Source organism: Peromyscus eremicus, chromosome 16_21 (assembly GCF_949786415.1).
Source record: "Peromyscus eremicus chromosome 16_21, PerEre_H2_v1, whole genome shotgun sequence".
Taxonomy (NCBI): domain Eukaryota; kingdom Metazoa; phylum Chordata; class Mammalia; order Rodentia; family Cricetidae; genus Peromyscus; species Peromyscus eremicus.
Window position 1 is genome coordinate 6,778,508 of NC_081432.1, and position 24,518 is coordinate 6,803,025.

At 44.8% G+C, this 24,518-nt stretch overlaps 1 protein-coding gene and 1 non-coding gene across 2 annotated transcripts in view; one reads left to right on the forward strand and one right to left on the reverse strand.

Moving 5' to 3' along the window:
• Positions 1 to 24,518, reverse strand: part of Btbd9 (BTB domain containing 9) — a 363,175-nt gene that overhangs the window by 91,868 nt on the left and 246,789 nt on the right. The window lies entirely within an intron of this gene.
• LOC131894019 (U6 spliceosomal RNA) lies at positions 11,630 to 11,736 on the forward strand. The gene has a single exon (XR_009374808.1). It is a non-coding gene; the product is annotated as a U6 spliceosomal RNA (small nuclear RNA).

Here is a 24,518-nt window from a genome sequence, read left to right on the forward strand (position 1 = left end):
GGAATGTTTAAATTTTTTCACACATTTTTAACACCATTTATAAAAATCAGAGATGGTGGGGCTGGGGATTTAGCTCAGTGGTAGAGCGCTTGCCTAGCAAGCACAAGGCCCTGGGTTCGGTCCTCAGCTCCGGGGGGTGGTGGTGGGGAGAATCAAAGATGGTGAGTCTCTGCCCTCCCACCCCGAGCCAATAATTATTTCAAATGCTGACATGCTTGGGAGACAACTCGGTTTTCCTAGTTGTCTTTGCAGACTCCAGAGTGCAATAATTCCCACATACACTGTAAGTGACTGCCTCAGCAATTTGTCCCTAGATGATGTGACTCGATCAGCCATGGACACCAGGGACTGTCACAGGCTACAGCTAACCTGGCCTTGTGTTCACTGGGAAGCCAGGCCAGGCCAGACAATGACATTTAGGCCTTATAGAAGAAGCCAACCACAGAACACACGTGTACACACCAAGGTAATCACAGACCACTACACGCGTGTCATCTAATCATGCTCACGCTTCTTGTCAAGAGAGCCGTTCTTAGAACTCTAATAGCTACTTGGAAGCTGACTCCATCTCCTGCCTCTTAGAGTACCACAGCAAACACTGCCCCCTCTTCATTTCCATTCCTTCTTCTTGGTTTGGATCAATGCAAAAAGCAACTGATGCCAGCAAGTGGGACGGGGAGGACAGGATGTGGGTCCAGAAACCATGGGTGATGGCCTCCTATAAACCACTGTCATCTGATGGTAATCACTTCAGCCCTGTCCCAGTCCTTAATATCCAAGGCAGTAGGTAAGTCTGGCTAATCTGCCCTGAGGTGTAGTAGGTGCGTTTCCTAAGGACAGGGGCTCTTGTTTCTTTTCCCACTGCTCTATGAGGCTGTGGCATTACATCTTGTAAGCACAGTTCCTCCTCCAAAGGCACACAAATCTGAAGTTACGGATGAAAGAGGACAAACACCACTGTCTTGGGGGAAATTTCCTTAGGAAAGTAAGGCACGATCAATCTCTGGGTCCTGACCTAGACAGAGAAGGGCCAGCGGCCTTGGCAGCAGAACTGCTACATAAGCACATGGCCTTTCTGTCCTCATAACGTCTTTCATCAAAATCTGATCTATGAACACAGTCTGGCCACCCACAGTAGAGTACTCTGGACAAGAAACCATTTTGGAGTGGAAAAAGGAAGGTGGCTTTAAAAGACATAAAAGATCTTTCGCCGGGCGGTGGTGGCGCACTCCTTTAATCCCAGCACTCGGGAGGCAGAGGCAGGCGGATCTTTGTGAGTTTGAGGCCAGCCTGGGTTACAGAGTGAGTTCCAGGAAAGGCGCAAAGCTACACAGGGAAACCCTGTCTCGAAAAAAACAAAACAAAACAAAACAAAACAAAAAAAAAACCAAAACAAAACAAAACAAAAAAACATCTTTCATCTGTTATTCCCCCCAGGTAATTATTTTTATTGTTTTAAAATTTTTAATACAATATATTGTATATATACAATATTGGCCATATTCTTTCTCCTCTCCCAAGTTAATCATATTATAGGAGCTGTGACAGGAGATGTTTGTCCCAAATGTCACTACTAACTATACCAACCAGAGGCTATTTCCTTCCTTACAGCAGGAAACACTTGGATTATTAGTTCTTCTAGAAATGCAAGCCTCATGGTGCCTACCTGGCCTGCCTAATACATAGGAGTCAAAATAACTTCTGCGGTCTTTGTGCTGGGAAGAATCAGCGTCCCTACCTGGCTGCAGCACAGGGACAGTGTGCAGCTGCTCTCCCTAGAGGAACGGGCCACTCCCCATTTAGAACGTTCATTACTGTCTTTCATATGAGCCTGATACATTTATTAAAAACACCATCTGGACGGGACTCAGCTTTGTGCTGTATTTCCAGGCTTCCAGTCTCCTGCCTGGTCCTGCTGGAATTTCTGCCCCACTCTGTGTCACTTTGTTTACAAACCCATGCTGCCAGAACCCAGCGGCTTGCACCAATCTCTTCCTGGGTTGCCGCTGCCGTCCCCAGCTCCACTCCTGTCACCACAGCCTGGGCTAGGAGCAGGAAACGGGAACTGCTTGGGGAGAAATTACTTTTCCCCTCCATGCACATAGCAATTCTGCTCAGACAAATTTAATTTGTTGCTTCTGAATGCAAAAGTTGCATGTTAACAAAGTGCATACATTCTGCAAGTGTATGAAGAACGGTGCCTGGGCTGGGGGGGAAAGGTAGGAAAAGCCATCTGAAAACATTTCATAGCTCCCTAGTCTTATGTAGTGCCAGTGGTGACCAACAGCCTGCCAGTAAACTTAATTCAGGAGTGATAAATTTTTTAAATGGCAGTGTTAGTTCACTAGGACATGACCTGAGGGGACACCTGTACCAGCTATATTTAAAGATAAGAATGACGGCCGGGCGGTGGTGGCGCACGCCTTTAATCCCAGCACTCGGGAGGCAGAGCCAGGCGGATCTCTGTGAGTTCGAGGCCAGCCTGGGCTACCAAGTGAGTCCCAGGAAAGGCACAAAACTACACAGAGAAACCCTGTCTCGAAAAAACAACAACAACAAAAAAAAACAAACAAACAAAAAAAGATAAGAATGACAACCTGCTATTTGACTGTGTCTAGAGAGCATCCACAGACATGGGGGAAACTTTAATTAAAAAAAAAAAGGTTTTTTAAAAATGTATTTCATGTATATGAGTACTTTGCATATATATCTGCACACCAGAAGAGGCCATCAGATCCCATTATAGACAGTTATGAGCCTCCATGTGGGTGCTGAGAATTGAACTAAGGACCTCTGGAAGAGCAGCCATTGCCCTTAACCAATGAGACATCTCTCCAGCCCTGAGAAAAGTCTTCTTGAAGCAGATTTTTTTCCCCAAAGGAAACAACACTTGGCTCCTACAGTAGACTGTTGTCTTCAGAGCCCGTGCTTGTGGCGGGCTTTATCTTCTGTCTTCCTGGCTGTCAGACACAAAGTTGATTTCTAACACCCCCCACCCCCCAAATAAGTGCTTAATGGACTCACAATACATTTTTCTTAGAAGATTTTCTAAGTAGAGTGCCAAGATTTAGACACAAAGTCTTTCCTGATTAAAAAGGTAAGGAAGACTATTTTTGGCTTGAGGGCTTACCTACACATCTCCCCAGTTTCACTGCTGGTAGATCTGAAGGAGGCTAATAACCCCAGGCCCATCCCCAGGCCTGTACATAACTTGTTGCTGATTAGACAAGCTTCTAAGCCAACTGGAACCCAACCTTCTGCTGCATTCTTCTACAGTAAAAAGTACACACAGCTGTTTTGTAGGAACAGCTGTAAACGTACAATAGCTAATTAGAGAACAAGGCCATCTTTCTTGAGAACTATCAAAACACTGCACAAATGTATTTCTCAAAGCAGGCACCCACCGAGGTACACTGATTCCTGGTTTTATATATCAGAAGAGAAATCACTATTAACTACGTGTTACATCACATCTGAGGAAAAAAGTCATTGATTACAAGTGGCATGTGATCATCTGCCAAAGCTTCTCCCAGATTCCTCCGGGAGAAGAACTCCCCAAACCCCCTCCCCACAACCCAGAAAGGCCCAGGCAGTACCACTGACTCCCCAGTCCCTGCAGAGGACCACAGGGAGAAAGGAGACCACAGCCCTCCCTGGCCTACAGCCCTGTGTTCTGCTTTCTTCTTGCTTTTCCTCTTGTAGGTGTCAATCCACATTCTGATCACTCCTGCACCAGTTCCTACTGTCACACTGCCATACGCCCCAGAACTGTACTTTACGGCAACACATCTGTTCACACCACACTCTCCACACTGTACTTTCACAATCAAGCTGGGCTCCATCTTGGCCAGCAACGAGAGGAGCAAGCTTTCCAACCTTCAAATGTGCTTCCAGTCCCATCCCTCAAAACTGCCAGCTCTATGAAGTTCTAGCTCTGCATACTGCCGAGTAAGTCGGTCACTTTCTGAAAGATGAGAACTCAGACAAGGGTACCCTTGGAAACTGAAGAGGGATGGACTAAGGACAGCAAACCTTAAATACGTAAGCTACAGGGATTAGTGAATTCACTCTCCTCACACCGGGGTCTCTGAAGGCAAACACACTGCAATCTAGCCAGACTGTAGACGCTTCTGTGGTTTGAAAATGCCAAGTTTAAATACTGGAGGTTTTAGCTGATAAATTTTCCAAACCTTCAAGAATCAAGCATGCAATATTCAGCAGCAGTGACCACTACAGTGTGTCAAAGCAGGAGTCACTCTGGAGGTGAGCCTTGAAATCTTAGACCAAGGCATTTCCAGCTGCAAGAAGAGACAGCCAGGCATCCATCCAGCCTGTGTCTGAACGCAGGCGATGTCTCATTGCAATGACACAATCTGCCAGAGAAAGAGACTCTGCACTGAGAAGTTATTCATACTACTATCCTGGAAAAACACCCAGCACACAGCAGTCACTGAAACTGCTTCTGCAAGTTCGGGAAACCTTAAAGGAAAGGCATCTTGCTATGAGTGTACTGGAAGATTTTTATAGGGATTATGTTTCCTTATGTCTTGAAGGATGTTAAAACCAAAGAATGTCCTTGTTCCACGGTACTGTATTAAGCCACTTGTCAGATCACAACAATTTTGTGACCTCAGAGTACAGATGCCCTTTCAGGGATGGGAAGTAGCTTTTTACCCTGTCCAGAGAATAAGACTGTACAAAAAGCTGTGAAAAGTCCCAGAAGTGTGGATGCTTAATCCTTTTGTCAGGAAGCTACTGTTATTTTTAGCTAACCCTTTAATAAACTGGTAGCTTTTCTTTGTTTAAGCTGGAGGCTGCATCTGGTTCTAAATTCCACAAGCTAAAGTCAGAATGGTTCTACAATCACAAATAGCGCTTGAGTCTTAAACTTGAATGTTTCTTTAAAGAGCATCAATAACTATAAAATTTAAGTTTCCACTAAAAGTGGGAGCAATGGTGAAGTTTTCAAACATCACTCAGGCTCCTGACATTCCAGGGAAGTCTCTACTGGATCTGTGCAAGGATGCTGCTCAAACTCCACACCACCTCCTGCCACAACCCCTCGGGACATAAAGAGAGGTTGACCATAACAGTGGGTTCTCACAGGCCATGGCTTCCAGCTGGTCCCGGGCTGACCAGCAGAGAGGGATCTCAGCACAGCACATCTGGCCTGAGGAGCAAATGTACGGGCAATGGTGGGAGAGGCTTCTGCCCCTAGGCTGAACCCTGGGCTCTTTCACCAAGCCCAGGGACAGCCAAGGGAAGAGCTTGTCTCTCAAACCTCTTAGTTTTTGGCTCAGGCACCATCAGGGCCATGGCAAGCTGAGGTGATGATGCCCTGGGCAGGGAGCTCACAGGGACTCTGCGGAACGTGGCCACCCAGTTTCAAGGCTGATTGGAGCCTGGAGTGTGCTGGGACAGCTGCACTAACACTGCAGACGTGTTACAGTTACCAGAAAATGCCACCAGGAAAGCACAGCTCATATGACCTTCTGGGGGCCAAGGTTAATTTACAGGGAGGAAACAAACGATGCTATGGCTCTTCGTTGATTTACAGAGGATGATTTTTAAAAGACTCGTCTAAAAGAAAACAAAAGGAAGCCTTTCACTGCTCTTCCTAGTTACCTCAGTGATCTGCAGTTATGCTCTGGAGCATACAACAGACACAGCATTCTAAAACAACATTCTTAACTACTTTCCCATCCGTTAGGAAGTTCATGTGCTGCATTCTAGCCCTGCTGCTCTCCTGTCACCATACTTCCGGCCTGAGGGAGAAATGCCCCCACTCTCCATCTTCTGCTCTAGAGTCACTACAAAAGGCAAGGCTGGAAAGCAGGGACTCCAATGGTGTTAGTTTGGGAAGGAAGTCATTTCCCACTTCCGACTCAGTTTTCCGCTGTGTGCTAAAGAGAGCTTCCCTTCTTTTCCCCACCTCCTGTGACGCGAGCCTGCTCAGTCAGGGGAGTTTTACACAGCATTTGAGTTTTAGACAAAGGAGCCGTGGACGTGGTCCTTCTGCAGCCACCAAGAGCCAGGTCTCCCCCATGGAATGGTAAGTGGGCCTGCCATTTCAGGTCTGAGAGTCACACAAGGAGATTTATGTGCTCGTGAGCCACCTTGTGATTGTACAAGGATGGGGGTAAAGGAAGGAGGAGCCAATAACAATTCTACTGACCTGCAAAAAACTATTAGCACCTGCTAGTGTAATATGCAGCTGGCAGTTTCAGAATAACCGAGAAAGCAGTTCCTTCTGGTCGATATTTGCTGGGGACAGCAATTTCTGACCTACTGAATCAGATCAAGATCATCTGAGTCATTAGAGCAAAGAAACCTTTGTGCTAACGGTCCAGGGCCAAGCAGCCTCCTTGGTGAAACAAAAGCTTCTGCCCACAGCTGCCTTCCAGGCCAGTTCCGCCTGAAGGTTGCAAGGGCTATCATAGTGCAAGGAGAAAATCAAAACTCATTAAAAAAAAAAAGTCACAGCTGTAAGTGGGCTTACAATTTATCAGCACGACCATGAGTGAAAAATGCCAGGTGGCTGTCCCACTCTCCTTAGGAGAAGACAGGAGGGAGGAGAGAGGAGCAGAGGGAGAGGAGAGGAAAGGAAAGGTCCCCTGCAGTATTTAGATGGTCTTCAAATGTTCATCATTTCCTTGGGGTGTGCTCGTTGCCAAGCTGACAGATGTTGCAGGAAACCTGTACTGTTCTGAAGAAAGGCTAACCTTTCAAAAGTGGAAGGAGGCGGGAGGAGGCCCACCGCTCAGTGAAGAGATGACATTAAACTGGACAGTAAAGCACCCTTGGCGTGCTGGATCTGAAAGGCGGTGTGATAACCCACCACAGAGGACTGCCTGGGAGACAGCTCATCTTACTAGGGCTTTCCTTGCTCAGGGTGCAAACTGGTTTTTAAACTAAATATTAGAATGATCAAGGTATGTGGTGATATTGTGTTCCCCAATATATTGTGCACCTTAATAAACTTATCTGGGGTCAGAGAACAGAACAGCCACTAGAAGTCAGAAAATGGTGACACACACACCTTTAATTCCAGCATTCCGGAGGCAGAGATCTATCCAGATCTCCGAGTTCAAAGCCACACTGGAAACAGCCAGGCATAGTGACACACGCCTTTAATCCCAGGAAGTGATGGCAGGAAGCAGAAAGGTATATAAGGCATGAAGACCAGGAACTAGAGGCTTTTTAATCTGGTTAAGCTTTTAGGCTTTTGAGCAGCAGTTCAGCTGAGATCCATTTGGATGAGAACACAGAGGCTTCCAGTTTGAGGAAACAGGATCAGCTGAGGAATTGGCGAGGTGAGGTTAGCTGTGGCTGGTTCTGTTTCTCTGATCTTTCAGCATTCACCCCAATACTTGGCTCCGGGTTTGTTTTTATTAAGACAATTCATGCTACAAAGGTACTCCAAAGGTTTCTTATTATAGTTTCAAACCATCAAGAGTCTAAGTGATAAGTAGCACAATATTCCCCTGGGGAGTCGTGGATAGTCTCTATGTAACTCTCTTCCAAGCACTTACCCACTTGATTTCCCATTCATTCCTCCTTGTTGCACTTAATATACACATACACACCCCTCTCTCTCTCTCTCTCTCTCTCTCTCTCTCTCTCTCTCTCTCACACACACACACACACACACACACACACACTCACACACGCACGCGCACGAGCGCGCGCGCGCACACACACACACACACACACACACGTATAAGGGGGCAGGTTTTTCCGAGCAGACTTCAGATCTGGGTGCAAACTTCACACACACACACACACACACACACACACACACACACACACGTACGTGCATAAGGGGGCAGGTTTTTTTCCGAGCAGACTTCAGATTTGGGTGCAAACTTGCATGGCTCTTCTGCAGGCTAGATCCTTGACACTCCAAAAAAAAAGCCAGGGGCTGGAGAGATGGCTCAATAGTTAAGAGCACTGGCTGCTCTTCCGGAGGACCCGGGTTCAATTCCCAGCACCCACATGGCAGCTCACAACTGTCTGTAAGTTCAGATCTCCAGGATCTGACACCTTCACACCAATGCATATAAAATAAAGTTAAAATAAATTTAAATAAAATAAAATGAGGCTTTAAAAAAAAAAAAAAAAAAAAAAAAAAGCCACACAGTAGAGGGCCAAGCAGGCCGAGTACTAACTGATGGTATAAAGTGAGCTCTGCAAAGCCTAGCCTATTCCAACAACGCAGCAAGCAAGCAGTGATGGCTCTGCTCAATCTCCTCATGTGGGCCCAGTGACCACATGGTACAACTGGCCGACCACAGGGCTTCTGTCCTTCTCCTGAGGAAGATGCACCTCTTCTTCATTTCTACGCTATAGCTCTTGCCTTCCCAGCTCTAAACCTCCTGCTGAAAATCCCCATGTTCTTGATCATCAATGTGACCGTACATCATTTTTCCTGTGCTCTAGTTTCCTCCAGTATTTTGTCGGCTTTGTTGAGGGTGACTCACCCAATGTCTTCTCGTGGGAGGCAGGCAGATTAACTAATCTATCCATTTAGAGATTAACAGTAATGGGACACAAGGAAAATTATACCTTCAGCCTGAAAAACCTGCAATTGGGAAACCATTTTAGAGAAGAACACCTCCATTTATATCAATTATCTTGTTTATCAAAGACAATGAACTGCCGGCTGGTGGCAGAGAGGTTCAGGATGTGCAGTGGGGATAATCGGGCCTCACAGACCTGGGGGCTGATAGCCATTTGCCACTTCACTTGGGGAGGGGACGCTCACAGTGTCTGTTGTATAACTTCCCTCACATTAACTTGGAAATGTCAAAAGCAGGCAGTTAATTGTTTATTATACAAAATGTCACAAATGTAAAACACTCAGATATAAAATTATTATAACTGATCTTCCACAGAAATTCTGCCTTTCTGTTTTACAGCTTGTTTGTCAGTCTGGAGCTCAGTTTAATTGCCATTCTGTAGGCTGTGCATGCCAGACAGTTTCTGTCTGAAGAATAATATTTTCTGCATTCGCTGTGTGTGTCTTCAGCCAGTTGAAAAATAAAAATAACATGATATGAAAATTACTGTTATGGTTTAAAGCAATACGTCCTCAGAAGAATGGGGGACGTCAGAACAGCAATGTCATGAATCCTGATTGTGCTAGCTGAGACTGAGTCCAGAGACTAACGATGCAATGCTGACTGAAGAAGCTTCAATGAACCAGACTGGGCATATTCTGCCCAGCTCTCTCAGCTGCTCTGTGTGGAGACTGATGTCATGAGCTGAGTGCTGGTGAAGCCACCTGACTTCAGGAGTTAAGTCTCAGTATCTGGCAAATGTACAGTGCCCAAACCCTCTTCCTGGGCTGCCCATTATTCCAATCTTGCCAAAGTCACCCTCTGGTAATCTTGTTATTTGTAAGCTCAAATTACTCAGTTTCCCTCAGGAGTGATAAAAAAAAAACAAAAACAAAAACAGAAATACAGGAGTAGGGAAGAATCCAGAAAGGATGTAGAAGGAGTAAAGCCCAGAAGCATGTTTCTCTGAAGGATTGGCCAGGGAACTGGCTGGTTCCTCCCTGTCCTATTAGATACAATGTGTATATCACAATTTTTGTGGATGACAATAGACACCAACTCACTATGCAGCTGCTGACAGCTGTCAGTGGCACTGAAGGAACACACACTATTACCCCATTCTGTGCCCATGGTCGCTTAACTCCCACCAGGACCATCAGGGTCTCAGAGGCACGTTAATTCCTACCCAGTCCAGTGCTAGTGAGAGACCTGCAGGAAGGTAGCTCAGCAAACCAAGTTCACAGCTGGAATGCTGACGACACCTGGGTAAGAGGTAGAAAATGTGCATTTTATTGTCCAGACAAAGCAAAGAGGAGGAAGCAATTTGAGGCTTTTTTGTTTGTTTTTTGAGACAGGGTTTCTCTGTGTTGCCCTGGCTGTCCTGGATCTTGGTCTGTAGACCAGGCTGGCCTCAAACTCACAGAGATCCGCCTGTCTCTGTCTCCCGAGTGCTAGGAGTAAAGGTGCGTGTGTCCCACCATCACCTGGCTAGCTATTCAAGGCATTTTAATATAACTTTGCTTTCCAATCAGCCTAGAGATGGTCAAGAATAAGTCCATTTTACTTAAGCAAATAGATATACAAAGTCTAAAATAAATATTAGCCAGGTGAGTCAATATTGTTTGGAAAACTTATCATGTTGAGGCAACATGTGTCCAAGAAACACAAGTGTAAGCATCATCAGGATGTCTTTCCTTCAGCAGGCGAAAGGTGAGAAAGTCTGTGACTTTTTTAATGATTTTGAGCAAAGGAGTGGTCCAGACAGATTACCTTGGCTGCAGACAGAACAGTGAGATGGCCTAGAGGGTCAGGGGCCACTGCTGAGTGGACAGACACAGGGATGATGAGGAGAACGGCAGTGGCTGGCACTAGGGTGGGGGCAGCAGCAGTAATGAGAAACTGACTAGAAATAAGGTATCCATTTCAACCAAAACGATGCCACACTGCTGTACGGCCGGCACGGGTGCAAAACCACACATTTGACGTACTGGTGGTGGCAATATGAACTGGCATGGGCAGGCAGCAAGGTCATCAGGAAGCACGGGGCAAGGTGAGTCTGTGATGCTTTCTACGTAAGGATCTCCCTCTTGTACGGTCCCCCAGAGGAGGGAGGCTGGGGACACAAGGGGCCCTCTGGAGAGTGCATCAAAGAGGGGAGGACAACCGCACAGACCTGCAGGACTTTCAGGAGGTGACAAGATGCTAAAGTGCAGCTGTCCAGCACCCGGGGATACAGACATTCCCTAACACGAGACCACAGTCGTGAGAATCCCGAGACACAGTGACGTACAGACCTTAGCATATGGGATGATCAGAGGCATGAGAATCCCGAGACACAGTGACGTACAGACCTTAGCATAGGGGATGAGAGAAGCAAAAACTAGATGACTCACAGCAGAGAACAGCTCTTAAAATCAAAACATTCCCCCAACCATTAGCCTTATTCTGTAAAAAAAAAAATGCACACGTTAAGGAAATATTAAACACCTAGCGCTGTTATACAGAGAAGGGGCCAAGAGCAGGGCTCAAAGAGGAACTGTCAAAGAGAAGGCCTTGCACGGCCCAGGAGCACATGTTATCACCTGAGGTCTGCAATTAACACAACTCTGTACTTCGGATTTATTTAGAAGCCAAACAAGCCTCCCCAAGCTCCAGGAGAAGTCCCCCTTTGTTCTGGATCAGAACGGCTTAGGGAGAGCATCTTTTTATGACTTCACTGATGCAGTCAGTTCTCATTAGTCACAGATTCACCAAACTCAACATAGTCTGTCTTCCTTATTACAGAAAAATGCAAAGGCAGAGTGGGAACGGGATTTGGTTGAGCTGGTCTTCAGAATGAAATACGTCATTTTGTCTGTCCATTTGTCCATCCATCCTTCTTCCCCTCCTTCCTTTCTGTCTATTTGTCAAGAATCCAGGCACTACTAGAGCAGGCCACACCTCCCCCCTTCCCCCACTGGTTCTTCCTATTGAAAACAATGTGAAGAAATTATAGTTACAAATGAAAATAGGTAGTCTAAGAGGAACATTCCGGATCTCTGAATGTCAAACAAAGAAACTTACTCGATACAGTGCTTACACCAGCAGTACATGTACTAAAATTGGAACAATACACAGATTGATTAGCACGGCTCTGCACGTGGATGACATGCAAATTCATGAAGCATTCCATATTTTTTCTATACAAGTTACATTTGGTTTTAATTTTTTTTTTTACTAATTATTGTATGTAAATAAAAATTATTTAAAAAAAAAAAAGAAACCAGAGAAACTTAATATAGACTAGGAGAAAGAGAGGTAGGAGGACTTCTCTAGAGAAGGGACAGTAGATAGAAACTTCATGTTAATAAGAGACTGCCTGAGTGAAGAAGGGCAAGGCAGTGAGGTGAGGGTATGAAGAAAGGAGCATAAAGAAGTACCCCTGGAAGAGCGGCAAGGGGAAAGGCCTGGTGGTCTCTGCATGAGAAGAAGTCCTGCCAGGCCTGAGCCTAGAAAGCCAGGCAAGGACCTGTACCAGATGGGGCCAATATGCTGGCACCAGAAAGTGAGGACCATGGTGAGGACGCTAAACTTCACCCCATGGGCAACAGAAAGCTATAATCTGAGTCGAGGCCAACTCTGAGATGGACTGGAGAGGACACGGGAAGGCCAGACAGTTGACACTATGGCAGAGGAGGTGACGTCTGGCCTTTTGGTGGCAGCAGCAGTGACAAGGGGCAGACTTGTTATTTTGAATACAGTATCAATATGAACGTTGCTCCTTTAGTATAGAACATCTCTGATCGTGTGTATTTTATTGTTTCTACAGTTCACTGAGGTATCACTGAGAGACACCTCCTCTTTTCTGTAACAGGCAGATACTGAACATGAATTCATCAGAGCAACACCGGGAACATGAAGACGTGCCCAGGGTGACTGATTCAAGTCAGAAGGAAGGAAATGGGGTTTCAAGCTTTTCTAACTATCACTTGCCACCAAAACCCATCACCATAGCCAAGCAGCACCCCTCGGTCAGGGCTGTGGTTAGGAGACAGGCATTTGACCTCTCTGCACTGTGGGACCCACAGCAGGGATAACACTTCTGAATGAAAAATCTCAATCAATTCATATTCGCTATTTTACAGATTCATTTCTGGAAGATGCCAATGCGAACATTCTAACACCTTCTGCATTTTTACATCTCACTTGAGTCCCTCACTTTTACACTCTGCTTTATTACCATTTTAGTTGATTTCATCACAGCTTCATGGAAAACAACTTCGCTGACGACCATTTCCTGTCATTATGGGGGCAGAACTGCAGTCATGGCCCGCTTGAGCACTAGGTAGTTTTTATGATAATTTTACCACAGGTAATGTTGTGATTTTTAAGTACATTCTCTCTTGTAGCACTGTACCGATTCCTGTCCTTAGAAAGATAAGTATCTAATGCAGCTATAAAAGAAACATACCCATCTTCACAATATTAATGAGCCAATAAATTCAAAAAGATTGCTGTGTCCCTGCCTGGTTCACCTAACAGGCTGCCATTTTCATACCACTGCCTCATTTTCCACAAATCAGTGACCCACCCTCACCCTGTGGCACAGCATTATGAAGCAGCAAGGACCCAGTGGTGTGGAGACCCCTCCCCAACATTTACTGCAGCAAGCAATTGCTTCCACAGCCTCCAAATCCTAAAGTTTCCTGTGGCCCAAAAAAGCATAGCCTGCCTCATGTTAGTAACTGTGTGACGCCTTGGTTCCCAAGGCTCCGGGAATCTTTTCTTCCCAATCCTCCCTCCCATTTACAACATGTTCCCTAACAGACAGTAGACAGCACAGGCACACACTGAACACGCACAGTTTAATGGGCTCTGAAATATGCAGCAGCCTGTGAGATCAGCACAATCAAGCTAGGAAAACTCCGTGCTGGCCCTATCCGCTGTCTTTCTTCACCCAGCCTCACCCTGTCGAGACTCAGCCGCAGACTCAATCACACAGTAGCTGCTCTGTTCTATTTCACAGCTTCCAACCAGGTTCCTCAGTACTCGGTTCATTCTGCAGGATTATCAGGTGAGTCACCACACTGCAGGCCAGCATTTTCCCTCACCCACAAAAGGACAATTCTCAACTGAACAGACCATATAGTTAAGAGTTCTGAGCCACTGGCCCTGTCTGCCACTCAGCCACGTCTCTCTTTTAAAGAGGGCAACATGGAAATAGTTTCGTTGGGGGCTGGGAGATGATTCAGTTGGTAAAATGCTTCAGACACAAACACGTGGAGCTCAGCCCCATCTCCAGCATCCATGAAAAAGCTAGGTGTGGTGACCTGCTGGGGTAGAAAGAGGTGGAGCCCTGGAGCTCACTGGGTAGCCAAGCAGGCTAAATTGATGAGCTCAAGGTTCAGTGAGAGATCCTATCTCAAAAAAAAGATAACAGAAGCTATCACAGATATGCACATTGACATACGGCCTCCACATGCACACATACACAGCTGCACAGCATCACTCCCAATACAAACCCATGCACAAACACACACACAAAGAAACATTAATGCCCCCCCCCATTTCTATAAAAAGGTTTCACATATTCGCTGAAAACATGTAAATAAAGAAAAAATACTTTAAAAACTACTTCTGAATCTACCATCTAGGAAATGTATCCACATCTCCAACTCTTCAGTTTGGTCTTTGTTATATACTACCATAGCTTAAACTTGCACTCCAGAATTCATATGCCCCAGAATTCAGATGCTGAAGCTCTCACACAGGACCTTTATCACACCTGACTAGTATCCTTATAAAAAAAGGAAAAGACACCACAGAAGTGGCCAGACAAATGAAAGGCCAAGAAAGGACACCGGGAAAGATGGCCACCTCCATGCCAAGAAGAGGGTTGTTCAAAGAAAGTGAGTTTGCTGACATGATGATCTGAGCTTCCGACCTTCAGAACCGTGAGAAACTGTAGTTCTGTCCTGCAGACCACCCTCCTGCTCTAGGGTATTTCTATGGCTGTCTTAACAAATGAATAGGGTACTACTGTAACTGACCTGACCGTGTTGTTTTGGGGGAGGATTACGGAGTTGTTAAGAACTTGGGGCTGGAAAAGCCATTGAGTGCTCAGAGCTTACTGAGCTGTTGTGGGACCTGGAAGATTCTGCTGAGAGCAGTGCAGATGATGGAGGCCTGGATTGTCCGGTTTCAGAGGGAAGTCTGACAGCCTTAAAGACTTGAACAGGACTCTTGGGTACTTTGAATTAAGAATCCACGGTTCTAGCCGGGCAGTGGTGGTGCATGCCTTTGATCCCAGCACTCAGGACGCAGAGTCAGATGGATTTCTGTGAGTTTGAGGCCAGCCTGATCTACAGAGTGAGATCCAGGCACCAAAACTACACAGAGAAACCCTGTCTCGAAAAACAAAACAGAACAAAACAACAAAAAAGAATCCACTGTTCTGGTCAGTTGGAGTTGAAGAATTGGCAGTGATTAAGAAACCAGAACCGTGTTGTGGTACACACGCCTTTAATCCCAGTCCTTGGGAGGCAGAGGCAGGTGGATCTCTGTGAGTTTGAGGCCAACCTGGTCTTCAAAGTGAGTGCCAGCACAGCCAGGGCTTTTACAGAGAGAAACCCTGCCTTGAAAAACCAAAAACCGGATAGAGCTGAGAAATTAGCAGTGATTGGCAAGAGACTAGCATTATTAAGAACTGTATAATATCTGGGAATATTTCTCCTCAGGGTCAGCACACAGAAGCTGTGATCGAGAGAGGGCTGAAGCCACATCTCATTTTGCAGCCAAACTTGGTAATATGTAAGAGTCACCCCGATGGTCCTAGTTTTGAAGGCACGAAGGGGTCAAAGTGAGTAGCTGAGGTTTGGGACTAGGAGAGGGTAGCAAGAGGCCTTTGGTGAAGGTATGGCCTCAGCTTAGTAGACATCCCAGGATTGAAGGGATTCATGGAAAGCAGTTGAGGCTTGGCATCATGTAGTAGGGTCACAGTCCCTGAAGAGAGCCAGGAGAGGCTATTAATAAAGGTACTGCTGAAGTGCAGCAGAAAACCCCAACATTTGGAGAGGCTATTAATAAAGGTACTGCTGAAGTGCAGCAGAAAACCCCAACATTTTGGAGGTATCAGTACCATGAGACAACTATCAAGGACAGTAGCAGCTGTGGGTATAGCCAGCCTGAGCCTAGGAGTCCAGCTGTGTGTTCCATGAGTGTCAGAACTGGAGAAATGGAGCTGTCCCAAGATCTTTTGGAGCCTAGAGGATCATGAGTGGCTCCCAGATGTCAAATACTGAACTTGTTATGCTATTGAACCTTGGTTTGCATTGATATATAACGGTGTCCTGGTTCTTCCCTCTATATTTAACTTGTGTTTTGATTTTAAAGGAGCTCACGGTTAAGAGACTTTAGGATTTTATAGAGATTTTGATATTTTAGAGAGACACTGGGTATTTTAGAAAGACAACTTTTACCATGTTTGAATTTTTAAAGACTGGGGGGCTTTTAAAAGTTGGAATATTTTATATTGTAATATTAATATAATATCTTGGGGGCAACAAGAAAGGAAGGATTATAGCTTAATAAGTGATATGTCTGTGTGTCAAGTTGATAAGGGGTCAATTTTGCTGGCTAGTTTTTATGTTAACTTTGATACAAGGTCATGTCTTCTTAGAAGAAGGAATCTTAATTGAGAATATACCTCCATAGGATTGGCCTGTAGGGCATTTTCTTGACTAATGATTGATGTGGGAGGATTCAGTTCACTGTGGGCAGTGCCATCTCTGGCCAGGTGATCCTGGTTGGAATAAGAGGGCAGTGGTGGTGCACACCTCTAGCCAGGTGATCCTGGTTAGAATAAGAGGGCAGTGGTGGCACACACCTCTAATTCCAGCACTTCGGAGGTAGAGGCAGGCGGATCTCTATGTGTCCAAGGCCAGCCTGGTCTACAGAGTGAGTTCCAGGACAGGCTCTAAAGCTACACAGAGAAATCCTGTCTTGAAAAACAAAACAAAATGAGGAAGGAGGAAGGGAGAGAGGGAGAGAGGGAGAGAGAGAGGGAGAGAGATAGAGATAGAGATAGATAGATAGATAGAGAGAGAGAGAGAGAGAGAGAGAGAGAGAGAGAGAACAAGAAAGAGAGAGAGGGGTGAGGGAGGAAGGGAGGAAGGGAGGGAGGGAGGGAGGGAGGGAGGGAGGAAGGGAGGGAGGGAGGAAGGAAGGAAGGAAGGAAGGAAGGAAGCTGAGCAAGCCACAAGGAGCATACCAGTAAGCAGCAGCACCCCTCTAGGGCCTCTGCATCAGTTCCTGCCTCCAGGTTCCTGTCTTGAGTTCCTGCCCTGACTTCCCTCAGCGTTAGAGGGTGACCTGAGAGTTGTAAGATCAAATAAACCCTTTCTTTCCCAAGTGGCTTTTGGTCATGGTATTGTATCACAGCAATGGAAAGTCTAAGACAAAGGTGTATTTAAAAGACTCTTCATGGACACTGCCACATTGTCTTCAAGAAAATTTGAACACACATTTCAGCACTGCTCCTTTCTCAGAATCCGCACTGTTTCATTGAAAACATTTCTGTCAACAAGATTTTAGAGGCAAACTTGACAAGCTGATTTTCAAGATCATTGAAAAAGAAAATTTGAAGAACAGTCTAAAATTTTTAGAGAGTTGAGTCACCATGAGTGTAGATGTTCAATATGACAAAAAATAGCTCACAAAATAGAAAAGCTATGATGGATATGTAAAGCCATGATATGCTATTTGAAACTAATGAAAAAAAAGATTAAATAATTTATAAAGAATTTCAAGATAACTAGTCACATATTTTAGAATTAAAGGTTAAATCCCTACCCCAAACACAAATGAAAAATTAAAAATGCTAAGCACAAGTACCCCACAAGAATGGCAACACTACAAATGACCTCCAACCACTTCTGTGGCATGGCTGTATTTTATATTATGGGCTGGGTGGAGAAGGGCTATGTGGTCTTAAGTGAATCACAAAATCTAGAAGCAAGAAAACAAATGACTGAGAGATACATCAATACAAAATACAAAAATTCTATACAACAAAGACAGCATAAAGTTAAGAGCTAACTCAGTCTAAAAGATATTTGCAATACATTTTAAAAGGCACAGAATGGATGTCCCTAATATACAAATTACTAAAACAGTTAAGTAGTCAAAAGGAACAGTAGGCAAAGAACATGTCAAGAGGAGATTCTTTAAAAAGAGAAGTGGGGGCTAGAGAGATGGCTCAGTGGTTAAGGGTACTTGCTCTTCTTGTAGAGGATGTGGGTTTGATTTACAGTACTCACATCTGGCAGCTCACTACTACCTGTAACTCCAATTCCAGGGGATCTGATGCCCTCTTCTAATATCCATGGGCAATGCACATTCACGTGTACAAACCCACATCCACACACAAACATTTATATGTAATTATTAAAAATTAAAACCTTTAAGGGGGCAAGAAGCACAAAAAGATATTTAATTCTAGTGCTAACCAGAATGAATCAAATTTAAACAGGAATATTTTATTTTACTGCATGCACTCCTATATTGCTTGTACTTTTTAAGTTGTAATTAGCAATTTATAATTATATGAATTTAAGTAGCAGCAAGTAGTGCCATAGTTGATTAATATAATATGAAATAATTGAATTAAATCAGTTATTATTTCCTTTACTTCAAATATTTAACTTTTTGTAATGAACAAGTTTGAAATTTCCTCTTTGCAATCTGAAGTTTATAATAATTAACTAACTATATTCAGCACGCTCTTTCTGCCGGGCATTTACACCCGTCAGCAATCACCTCCTCACTCTCCCACCCCAGCCTGTGTAGCCACCCTTCTACTCCTGAGTTTGTGAGCTCAGCTTGTTGTATCCCCCAGGTGAGTGACACAGTATTTGCCTTTTTTCTGTTTGCTTTGCTCCGCTGAACATGATCTCCAGTTCCACACACTGTCACATGACAGGATTCCCTTCTCTTAAAACCGTACTGTAACCTATCACAGGCCTGTATTCCATCTTCACGGGAACTGCAGGCATGGTGTGGAACAATCTTTTTATACACTGTGAAGATGTGTCACTCTGACTGCTTTAATAAAAAGCTGAATGGCCAATAGCTAGGCAGGATTTCCAGGCACAGAGGATGCTGGGAAGAAGGGAGGAGACGTCATAATACATGGAGCACGCAGGATAGGCAGTATATAGATGAGGTATGAACCTCGGGCAGCACATAGATTAACAGAAGTGGGTTAAGTTATGAGAGCTAGCTAAAAACAAGCATAAGCTACTGGTGAGCTTTCACAATTAACAGTAAGTCTCTATGTGGTTATTTGGGAGCTGGCAGGCAGGACAGAAAAATCTGCCTACACGGGCATCTCCTAAACTGCCTTAAAAACTTTTGAGCAAAACCTCAGAAGTGAGAGTATATGAGGTGGTAACTTAGTCTTGATAAACTCCCATAGTTTATACTAGTATTTAGTCACATTCCTACAGAAAACAGGGAGAGGGCCCCTCTTCTCTACACCCTGTTGCACGAAACCTAATTGGTCTTATATTAAAAACCCAGAGCCAGATATTGGGGTAAATGCTAAATGATCAGAGGAAACAAGCCACAGCCACTTCTCACCTCACCAGCTGTTCAGCCGAAAGGGAAAGATCCTGTCTCCACGAGTCCTCAGACTGAATGCCCCGAGTCCTCAGCTGAAAGGGTTGAACTCCTGTCTCCTCCTGCTCTACATTCCTTTCTCTGCCCAGCCGTACCACTTCCTGTCTCAACCTTCCAAGTGCTGAGATTAAAGGTGTGTGCCACCACTGCCTGGCCTCTATGTTTAAGCTAGTGGCTGACTCTGTCCTCTGATCTTCAGGCAAATTTTATTTGTTAGAGTACAAACAAAATATCACCACAACACCCTTACGAACACTTTTTCTTTTTATCTTTGATAGCAGCTATCCTGACAGGTAAGACATAGCTCACTGGAAATTTGCACTTCCCTAATGATTAAAGATCGAAGCACTTTTTTTTCCCCCTGTTGGCCATTTGTATGTCTTCTGTGAACTGTCCATGTGGTTTCCTGGCACAGACTTTTTAAACTGCTTTTTCTTTTTCCTTGCTATTGAGTTGCTTGAGCTCCTCCTCATACATTTGGGGTACAATCTCTATCAGGTATATGGCTTTTAAATACTTTTTTCCTATCTGAAGATCATCTCTATACATTGTTAATTGTTTATTTCGATGGGTAGAAGCTTTTTGGTTCCATGTGGTTTCATTTGTCCCTTTTTGCTTTTCTTGTATTCTCTTTCAGGGTTAAGGAAAAAACAACTAAACCAACGCATAGTTTGTCTTCTTATGCTCTGCGACCCCAGGTATTTTCTCTAGTGGTTTTACAGTCTCTGGTCTTATGGTTAAGTCCTTAATTCATTTAAACTTGAGTTCTGAGTGTGGACGTGATAGGGTTCACTTTCACTCTTATGCACGTGGATATTCAGTTTTCCCAACCCTGTTTGCTGAAGAGACTCTTCTTTTCACATTCCATATTCTTAGCATGGTGGTCAATAAACCAACACTTGCTTCAAATGTAGAAAGAGAGGGCATCCAAAGAGTGCTGCTGACCATGGTGCTGTTATCAAACCTTCCTTACCCATGTTGTTTCCCTTCATCACCCAAACACCCACGCTAAAAATGAAGACACAGAAACAAAGGGAAGAGAGCAATGTGGCACCCGAGTCCTCTCCTATCATGAAAACAAAGGTAGACAGAGCTGGTAGAGGGAGCCTGTAGCCGTCAATCAAATAAGAGCGCTCCTTTCCCTACTACATATACTTGGCACAGAGGTCAAAAGTCAACTGTCTGCACATGTGGTTCCTTTCCAGGTTCATCTTTCTTTGTAAGTATGTTCCTTTCTTCTCTCCCCACTCTTGCCCATATGACAGCTTTTCCTTCCTACAAGTCTACTCCTGTATCAGCAGCATGCATCCTTTAGTATGCAGAACTAACTTCAAACACACGGTGACAGTCCTCCTCATTCATTTTCTTCTCTTATTTCAGTGTCTGACCTAACAACCTTTTCATTTCACATAAGACCTTTGGAATGTGTTAACTTAGCAGACCATGAGCTTTCAGCCTCCCCAGGGCCAAGAATGCCACCAGACAGCACCTACAATCTATGGCAGTTTCTCCTACTTTGCTGTACCCCACCTACATCACGTCTCACCAGTAGATATGGCAAATGCTTTGATTTATCACTTTTTTTTTTTTCATTCTGTGGCATATAACCACTTCCACATGGAAACAAGTTACTAAGGCACAAGGTGATCCACTGGGAACAGTTCTGCCTCAGAAGCAAGTCACATGCTGAGCACTGGCGATTCTCCTGGGCTTTTTACTTCTGCTCTACTCCATAAGGTCTAGCCTGGTCCATGTCCTGCACCAGAGGCTCTTCTAGCCCCACCCCCTCAGTCCAGGCTAGAGCTCCTGTTCAGTTCAGTGTTCCGACTGCACCTGCCGACACCTCTCACTCCACAACCTCCTTCACTGTGCTGTCGTCTGCCCTCTTCTAAGTCATTCTCCTCTAGCAGCACACATGAACCTCCCAGGCAGAAACTACACCCGTGTCTCCTCTCCAGAGTGTCTAAAATACGCGTGGCAGACTCGTAATAAGTGTCTACTTAATGCCAAGTGGTTTACATAGCTCAACAGTTAAGTTTCCCTGACAGAAATAGCCTTCCTATCTAGTTTGAGGAATTGGTCTGGGAAGGAACAGCCCCCTGGCACACCACAGTGGAAACTTATTGGCACCATCCTAGGAAGCTACCTTCATTAAAGCCCCCAGGGCACCCTGGGAAACCTGATGGCAGCTCCTAGTCACACTCTCATTTTCATATGCTAATGAACTTCCCCAAGGCCAAATCTGTGTTTCTGTGGCAGAGGACACATTTTTCTAAACAAAGTTATGAAGCACACGAGTTATGATACATCCCTAGTTTAATGGATGCAAAGACCATTTGTGACCTGATTTCCAACTGTTTGCTTTTCCTGGAAATTTACAGCACTTCAAACATACTGTTACAATCTGAGTACCTTTAAATGAGTCACAAGCACAGTCCACCTACTCCCTGCATTCAACTCCTTGGAGGGAAATACATGTTACCTACTTTTGTTGCTAGATAAATTAGCATGTTACGCTCAACAAAATGTATTCAGTTCAAGATCTAACTTCAAAACACCATTCTTCACAAAGCCATTATCTTACCAGGGGAAAAAAATGTGTTGAGGGCCCTTCAGATCTCAACTAAACACCTACCCTTTCCACAGTCTGTCTGTTGTTCCCCAACCCGCAAATGTCTACCCTTGTCAAGGTGCCTCCCATGCACCTTGAGTCAGATGGCAGGCTGCTTTCGGAGGAGACTGCTGTCTGGCCTCTGTACCACTCATCTCAGCTCCTTGCCTAGCCCTTGTCTGAACCTTGCCAACCGCAGCTCTCAAACTCCCTTTACCAGCTTGGCTTCTGGTTCTGCCAAGAAGAAACTGGACAGACTCATAAGCGAAAGCTATTTAAAACTTAAAAAAGAAATGCAAACGGCCCTTAACATATATCCAGGTGGGAAGAGGATTGGTTCTCTCAGCAGTAATTCTAAGAGCAGCAGATGAACACAATGTCAGTGCCCTGTTTACAGATCACAGGCCAGGGGTGGCAGCAGGGAGGCATGTGTGTCCCACAGCTTCAGCAGCAGACCTGTGCTGGGGCACCTGTTACCTAAGAACCACAACAGAAAGCCACTGGACTGCCTGGCCCTGTGCCAGCAGACAGAGGCGAACACATGTCTAAAGCCAATGAGAGATCTCTGTTCCGTGATTTAAACAGTTTAAAGAAGCCTGGACTTAGAACCTGGCTCCATGCTCTAGTTGGTATCTCTCAGGGAGTATGAAGAGCAGGACAGCCAAGGACGAGGAAGGACAGGGACTTAGGACAGCACAGATCTTCCAAAGCTCCAGAAGACCTCGAGAAGGGAGCCTAGACTCTTGGAAGGCTCAACACTGCTCCAACACCAGCTCTGTTTAATGCTCCCCCAGGTCTTCTAAAAGCTAAGTCTATTCATCTAGAAGACTCACAAGAGAAAGCTGTTTAAGAAATCAAAAAGAAATGCAAATGGCCCTTTAACATATAAAAAGCAGTTCAATTTCTCTCCTATGAGAACAACAGTTAAACTGCAATGAGATCTATCTCTTGCCTAAACTAGGGAAACCCAAAAGCATGAGGACGTGCTCCACTGGCACAGCTGTGAGAGAGCAGTCCACCATACAACGCCAGTCAAAGTCTGCACACAGCATCTTCTCTAACTCCATGTGTATTCCCTCTCGGATTGTGAAAGCCCTCTTGTAGGAATCTGTCTCAAAAGTATATGAGCAAAAATGGGAAAAGATGAATGTACAAGGCAATCAAAACCATTTGTAGTAGCAAGACTGAAAAATAGTACAAAGGGTTCATCAACAGAGAACTCACTAAACAAACTCGGTTCATCTATACAGAGTACTATGGAGCTGTAAAAATAAATGAACAGCATGTTTCTTCATCTTAGCTCTAGCATAAACATTAAGTACTATGAAATGAAGCTCCCAGCAAAAAAAACTACACCTATATTCAAGATTTTACAAGGCTGACTGGCTGACCAGAACTTCCTGACTATGGAGAGCTGAAATGTAGATCCAGAGCAAAAATTATCTTGGGCAACCTCTGTTCCTTTTATAGTCATGCATTGCCTGTCCCTGTGTCTAACCTAATACCCTGTCAAGTCTCAGGTGAAACCTGTGGAATGTATTAGCAGACCACTAGATCTCACTGACACCAAAGCTAAGAACATGTCAGACAGCCTCTGAAATCTACAGCAGTTCCACCTGCTTTGCTGAGACCCACCTCCACTGTTCTCAATGTATCTGGCAAACACTTGATGACTTTTGTTCCATGGCTGTAAGAAGTTCTTGTGACCAAGTTTAGGTTGGCACACTTTTCTAGGGTACAGTCCCTCCTATCTGGCTCAGAATAAACTGTCTTACTCTATCTGAGCCCCGAGCTGTGTTGTGTTGCGTTCTGCAGTCAAATATGGGCCCAAGGATGGCTCACTCTCACCTGCAATGTCGCTGTACCCTTTGTGCCCACCTGTGTGCGCTGGCTCCTCGGTGGGACTGTGAGTTCTTCCTGGTGCTCAGGCCCCTTTTGTTCAGGCCACAGTCTGCTGGTTGATTCTGAGCTGGCTGTTAGCTACCCTCGTACTGTTTTCAGAGCATGTGGTCAAAGCATTCATCACTAGCATTCAGCCCTTTTCTGCTGTCTTCTCCCATGTCTAGTTCTGTGACTCTTATCAACCTTGCTTCTTTTAGCTTAGAAGTTCTATGGCTGCCTGAACATGAAGATTCCAGAAGGGCAGAGGAGTCAGAGGAAACTTCTCAGGGCATGCAATGACTTCACCGAAAGCCTGTGACAATCTACCCCATTGCTTTCAACTCCAAAGTGTGGTATGTTGTCACAGGCTAGCTTATGTACAGGCTATCCTATACACATAGGGTGTCCACCAGTGTGTCAGCCCCCACATTCCTGTGACTATTCAGGATAAACATGAGACACAGTGAGAGGGGCGAGCCTCGGGGTGAGGCTGTTCTCATCACTGCAGCATATATTAGATCCAAAACACACACCCTACAAGCTATGATACAAGGTTGCAACTTTTGAGAAAGAAAAAAAATAAGGGGAAATTGAAACCCAAGGAAGGAGAAAGTGTTTTCTAGTCAAGCTAGTCTTATGTTCCACAACTCTGGAAATCTAACCTACAGGGTTGTTTTGTTTTTGTTTTTGTTTAAATGGTGAACTATGATAATAATGTACATTTAACTAAAAGTCCTAGGCAATAGAACCAAAGATTATAAATGGGCGTACTAAGGAATTTAAAAACGTGAGAAATGATGCTAGTTTATAAA